The 6,846-nt window shown below is 38.8% G+C and overlaps 1 protein-coding gene across 8 annotated transcripts in view; it reads right to left on the bottom strand.

The window, feature by feature from the left end:
• The window catches only part of nrxn2a (neurexin 2a), a 127,816-nt gene that overhangs the window by 34,836 nt on the left and 86,134 nt on the right, over positions 1-6,846 (bottom strand). The window lies entirely within an intron of this gene.

Raw genomic sequence — 6,846 nt, forward strand, 5'->3', positions numbered from 1 at the left:
CGAGAAGACGTGTATAGCGTTTTAAAGACTTAAGAAACCTAAATGTGCATGTTTGTTCTCGGGAGGATTTGTGAGAGACGAGTTTTCGCAGACATCCAGTCTCGCCCCAGGGGGTAAAGTAGCAGGATTAATCATAGCACTTTCAGATTAATTACTCATAATGCGAGCAACCCCTGAAAGGCATGGCCTGCAGTTGTGATGTTTGGTTGATTTCATTAGTCTCAAAGCGACAACACCTAAAATAAGCCTGGCGTAGACGGTGCAAGGAGAAGAAGGAAAAAGTAAGAAACATGAGGGCGCTGCTTTGCACAATAGTTCCATCGACAGATATAAGAATTTGCATTCATTCACACCGATATTGATGCTCTAATGCTTGAAGATGGAGGCGGTGGGTGGGGGCACTGGAAGCACAACTTTAAATACACAATTTCCTGGTCGAAATGCACACCTTGAATAAATGCGATCTTTCACTTGTGTCTTGGCAGATGGGGTGCAGTCTCTTTGAAAAGACAGTGCATGTGACAGTAGGCTGCATATTGCTGGCTGCACATGGTGCTGGCAAAAATAGATTTCATTTGCTTGTTTAGCTGAGCTTACTAGCCTCAGCATGTCTCCTGGAAAAGAAGAGCGGCAGTGATGCTTACAATGTGAACAAATTACAATATATTAAATAGCCAAAATTTTAAAATGTTGGGCTCTGGATTAGGGCCAGAAAAAAAAAAGAGAGAAAATGAGTGAAAGGGGACTGCTTCAAGTCATTTCCTCCTTTTATTCCACAGTGTAAAGTAAAAAAAAAGAAAAAACAGAAAAATCGAAAATGGATATATAATTTTTACTTGGATGAGGTGTATTTCCAGCGTAATCGCCTTATTTTGATGATGAGCATGAAAAGACATCAGCAGCAAAGCCGGCCATGCTGGAAGCCCTCTCTCTTCTGTTGCTTTGTGCTGATCTACTCGTCTTGCTCGTTATAGAAAACATGAGCTGTTGCTATAGCTCTGGTATGTGCAGTGTCCACCTGATGATTCAGGCACTTTAGGATATCATCAAAATGTCAACAATGGCAGTATTCAGACAGCAACTGTCGGAGGGGGCACTAAACCACCAGTGGTAATTATCACAATGGTGGTTTTTCATATGGATGAAACACAACTGCAATTTCTGTATTACAAGCAATACAAGATATCAATTTTTTTCAAAACACAAAAATAATTATGTTCACATTATGTTGATTTGCACCTTCCCTGGAAATTACTTCCTCTTTGAAGGGAGTTTTCCCTCCCCGCTGTTGCCAAGTGATACTCAGAGAGAGGATCATCTGATTGTTAGTGTTTTCCGTCTAATATTTTAGGGTTTTTATCCTCGAATATAAAGTGCCTTGTTGTGAATAGGTGCCATATAAATAAAACTGAACTGACCTAAAAATACAGGAACCGGTTACACATTTGTGCACACAGAACAGCAGTGACTTTATTAATTTTTCATAACAATTATTTCTGACACAGACACAAAATCTGTCAGAAAGCCCTGATCTGTTCTTCTTCATTTCGGGCAGGTATTGTGTAGCGCGCTTATAGTTTTAAAGGTAAATGCTGAGGCATTTTTATTTAACAGTTAAATTTTTTTTGATGCATTCAGTCAAGGTCAAATGTATATCTAATGGTTATTTATAAATTTTTTTTGTGTGTTTTCTTCTGCTTAAATCCAAAATGAGATTTTGCAGTAGCAAAATCATTGTTGTGAGTGTGGATGCTTTCATCAGTACACGTAGGAGATGAGCTATGTGGCAGCACATAGCTAGTTAAGCTGAAAACCAATTTAATTGTTTCTTTAATTAATTAATTCAATGAGTTTGAGGCAGCAGATTTCAGGTGACAATTATTAATGGATTCTTGCATTGTGGGACTTCAGGATTTCAAGAGGTGAACTTTTCCCCTCTGTTTCTGGGCTTTTAAATGGCCATTCTATCCAAATTAACTATTTGAAATTAGTTCCCCCTTAATAATACCCGGTGGTTGATATATCTATCCATCCAGTAGGGGCAGTAAATTCTAATGATGCCACACTAAAGACAGCTACAGATGGCACACAGAATGCAAGTTGAAGTATGTGAAAGAAAAACCTGAATATATGAAATGAAACTTGAGATTGAGATTTGTGCCCACAATATATGCTTCACGTTCAACCCGTGGTGCTATTTCAGCCAATATTTTTCAGGAGTGTCCTTGCTTACATGGCATCATCATCAACAAGAGGCTGTTAGGAAGGTAATACTAACTCAGATAACCACTAGCTCCAACTAAAGTATGCAAAACAGCATCTCTGAATGCACCTTGCATCGAACCTTGAAGCAGATGGGCTGTAGCAGCAGAAGACCAGACAGGAAAAATGAATCTTGATTTCTGCTGCAACATTCAGGGTCAGGGTCAGAATTTGCCATAAACAACATGAAAGCATGGCTCCATCTTGCCTTATATCAACAGTTCCGGCTGCTACTGATGGTGTAATGGTGTATGTGTGTTTTTAGAACACTTTGTGGCCCCTTAGTACCAGCTGAGTTTGAACAACACAGCCTGCTTGAGTATTGCTGCTGACCATGTCAATCCCTTTATGACCACTGCGTGCCCATCTTCTCACGGCTGCTTCCAGCAGGATAGCACACCATGCCATAAAGCTCAGAAAATCTCAAACTGGTTTCTTGAGCATGGCCACCACAGTCACCAGATCTCAGTCCAATAGAGAACCTTTGATGTGGTGAAATGGTAGACTCACATCATTGATGTGCAGCTGGCAAATCTGCAGCAGCTGTTTGATGCTATCACGTCAACGTGGAAGACATGAAGACTTACGGCAGTTCTCAACACAAAAGGCAGGCTCAGCTCGGTACTAGCACGGTCTACCGAGCAAAGTGGACACTGAATGCGTAAGTGTTTGTTTCCTTCTTTACTTGCCACATGATTAAAGACGTTTATTATCACTCTCGTTACACAAGTACAGCTGCGTTCAACACCTAGAATGAAAGGCACTGTTACAAAAACAACTTATAACAAAATGGGAGAAAACACACATCTGAATACTCTTGTCTTGCTGCATTACTGTCATTACTGCGTTTATCCACTTGTGTAACACAGACAAAAACACTGAATCGTGTCTCTTTGTCACTTATGCTGGTGTTTTAACACTCAAACCTCTGGGCTGCTTTTGAAATCAATCCATCATTCACTCATTAACTACCGCCTAAGCAACAAATAGTAATTTACTCCCAAAGGAGAAGTAAACAAAGATTTTTCTGACATTTTGCATCATCGCTGACAGCTGTAGTGTTGCACAACTGTAATTTTCACACCCATCAAATATGATTCATTGAATCGTGAGCAGAAAGCTGCATCGAGCCATTAACACACAAAAAAGGAGGAATATAACAATCAAATAAAACCACAGAGGGAAAATGTAGTATGATAGTTAGCAAAAAAGTGAGTGATTTTAGACATGATGTGTGTCAATATCCATTTGTTGCATCCTCCTTCATTTAAGCTTAGCACTTAACATTAATTAGCACCATATTTCATGTGAGTGGCCACTAAATGAGCGGAGGTGGCAGGAACCAAGATGAGCGAATGCTTATGCTTCATTTATGCAATGTTGCCAGAACGGCAAGAACAAGAAAATCAGTCATTATTCTGAGATTTCAGGCAATACTTCCAAGATCCTCGCTCCACTGCTAACATTGTATTCAGACCAGATGCTTCTAATGTGTTATGTATTTTGGTGCAGTTTGGTGAGAACGGCTCTTGAACCAAATCGGCTGCATTACTTCACCTATTTTATTAATTACCGCAAATTGTGTGTGAAAAACAAAATAGTTAAATAATACCCTTTCAAATAAAGAATCGGCGTGAATGTCATGATCCTTAGTGTTGAAGGAGGAGTTATTTTGTTTTTTGCTTTTTTAACTGTGTGCTTCTTTCCACCAAGAGGCAGATACTGTCGGTATCTTCACTTTACACAAATGTTTTTCAGTGGAGTCTGAAGATAAACAGTTGTTTGCCTGCCCAATGCAGTTACTGTGAATCAATATTTAAAGATTTATATGACTTTGCAGCCTTGGCAGAGATACATACTGCACATTTAACTTGTATTTTTGTCCTGCCCTGTTTTTTAGCTGATTTTATCATAGTGACTGTTTATTTAAGATGGGAAATGGGTTTAGAGAGCGAAGTCTGATCCCTGTTGAATTAACTCTGAGCAAGTCATCAAGTATCGTTGAGTTGAATATTACAGACATACTTCTCCCCCCCCCTCCTTTTTTTTTCTTTTTACAGGAACCAAAAAGAGATGTCAGATTCACAATATATTCATTGTGGGATGTCTTTTGTAGTACGCAGTATCGTTTTATGTGAAATAATGTGAAAGCCCCAGCAAAGGAAAACTAGAGTAACACATTAAAAAGTAACATTCTGGACTGCTCAGACTTTTTTGTCTTGTAACGACTGATGTGGCAAATTGGTTTTGCATTTCACTGTTTTTGTTACTTTTTCAAGCAGCCTGTTTTTCTCCATTCTAATTATTTTTCCTATTTAACACACGCATGCACATACACAGGCATAGGCATATTAAAAAAAGAAAATCACGACAAATGTGCACAGTTTCTCTTTCTCTTCATTGGCCAGTTGCTGCGCAGGTGTTATTTGAAGGTTTCCAAACCTAGTGTTGTGTTACTGTGCATGTAAAGCTACCGCTAGAGAAGAAAGGAGAAAGGAAAACCTTTATGTCATCAAAGACGCACATCATTCTGAATTTGTGGGTGAAAAGAACATCACGGTGAAATGTAAACTGTGCCTTGGTAACAGAGAAGTGTCTGTGAGTTTGGAGGACTCCAATTCACATTTTGAGAACGCCTCTTAAAGCTAAGTTTCCCAAATTGTGTGCTAAGACCTTTGAGGAGCAATTTGATGCTGTTACTATAGCTATGGGATAGCAAGAGCTAGCTTCTAGTTAATATGAAACTGATAGCTAGAGGGAATTAACAGTCTTGCTGTTGTTTGCATAGCAGAGAAGATACTAACATCAAATTGCTATGCAGTGATATACATAGTTAACTATACAAAAGGACACATGCACACTGGACAATATAACTCATGGTTGTAAGGAATTGCAAAGTGCTGGGCTTTTGTTTGCAATGCAAAAAGTGCTTTAACCAGTTACTTTTTTCAGCGGGCAACACTTTCACTCTAAACTACATAAACAATTATTTATGCAAGTACCATTTGTGAAGGGATCAGATATGTGGATACCAGACCACATATTCGAAGATGACCTTTACTTTCATGTCAGCCACACTCATCCAAACCTTCGTGACTGTGTCTGGTTGTGCTGCCATCGTGTTGGCAAAATCTGTCCACAGTCAGACATATGAGCACCCGCCAAAGTACTCAAAACTGATTTTGTGCCACGTACCACTACAGTAGGTGTCACCAGCAACACTTTTTGCCCTGATGACACACACACAAACACAGATGCACAGCTAATTCGGAGCAGTTGATAATCACGCATTTCTTTTGTAAGCTGTGAAAAAAGAAAATGCACCATTTACTCTTAATTAAATATTCATTTATAATCATTTAAAGGAAAAATATATGTCAATCCTTAGCAAACAACAGCATCGCCATCACTTTTCCAGTTTCCATCTTAATGGGGAAAATGTAAAAGTGATTGCCAAATGCCTTATTACTTAACATTTATCAAATGGTCATCAAGTGTTTTTTAAATTAGACCAACAGATAATAGTCCCAACACAAGCTGCAAATGAAAAAAATACTTTTTGTGACTGATGGCACAATCAAACACAAACTGCTATTTCTACAGTTCATTAACCTGACCTTAGGACAGTCCAAGTCAAATCACGAGTACCGCATCACTGCCCAGTAGCAGTGCTTACTGTGCATTGAAGACTGCACAGAGAATCAAATCGGGTGAGAAATGATTGCGTGTGTGTCCTAAATTTATCACTCGCATTACAACTGCATCTGAGGAAAAATGCATAAGGGACAGCAGTCTACCTCACTGCAGGAAAGAAGCTTAACAGATCTTTTTATTATTCATTGAACATGAGCAAAGTGAGGGAGCAATCTATCAAAATGAATTGGGGGCAAAGAAAAAAATTGGAAGGATTTTCTTTTGCTGAGCATGCAGAGACTCGTCCATTGTTGCACAATGACCAGAGTTTGAGCCACGTATAAAGAAGTGGCGATGAAGACAAGGGGGTAGATAGAGAAAGATAAAATGAATGGAAACTGAGACGTGTTTTTTTTTTTTAAAGAGATAATGAGAAACAGGTAAAGAGAGGTCATTTGCATTTGTGTGTCAAATGGAGAGGGTGTCTTCTGTGACAAAATGGTATCAAATTCACATATGTACAGTACTGTTGTATGTGTTAGCCAAGCATGCACGAGAAGGACAGCACTAATCTAGACCCAAATAATCTACCATCCAATGAGAAAATCACATTGCACAGTAATTCTTCATAAGAATATGCATTAAATACTTATTCCTACTCACTAAATTGCTAATGTGTTTAGATAGGTGGATCTTTGCATACACATCTTAATGTGAAGCACATTAAGTCACAAGTTGTGCTGTATAACCACTCTTTGGATTTGCTTAAAGGTCTAGTAATTACTTTATCAATCATCCTTCTAAATTGGGTCTGTGTGGACCCATCAGTCCCATGTTTTACGACTTTGTCAATTCATTCCTAATCATGGGCCATTCTCATCGCTTCCATTGTGCCACTGTTTTCTATTTCTGCTTTGATTTGATGGGTTTTTAAAAAATGTCTGGGGGTCC

This window comes from Pundamilia nyererei, unplaced genomic scaffold, assembly GCF_000239375.1.
Source record: "Pundamilia nyererei isolate P.nyererei 1_Seehausen unplaced genomic scaffold, PunNye1.0 scaffold00064, whole genome shotgun sequence".
NCBI lineage: Eukaryota > Metazoa > Chordata > Actinopteri > Cichliformes > Cichlidae > Pundamilia > Pundamilia nyererei.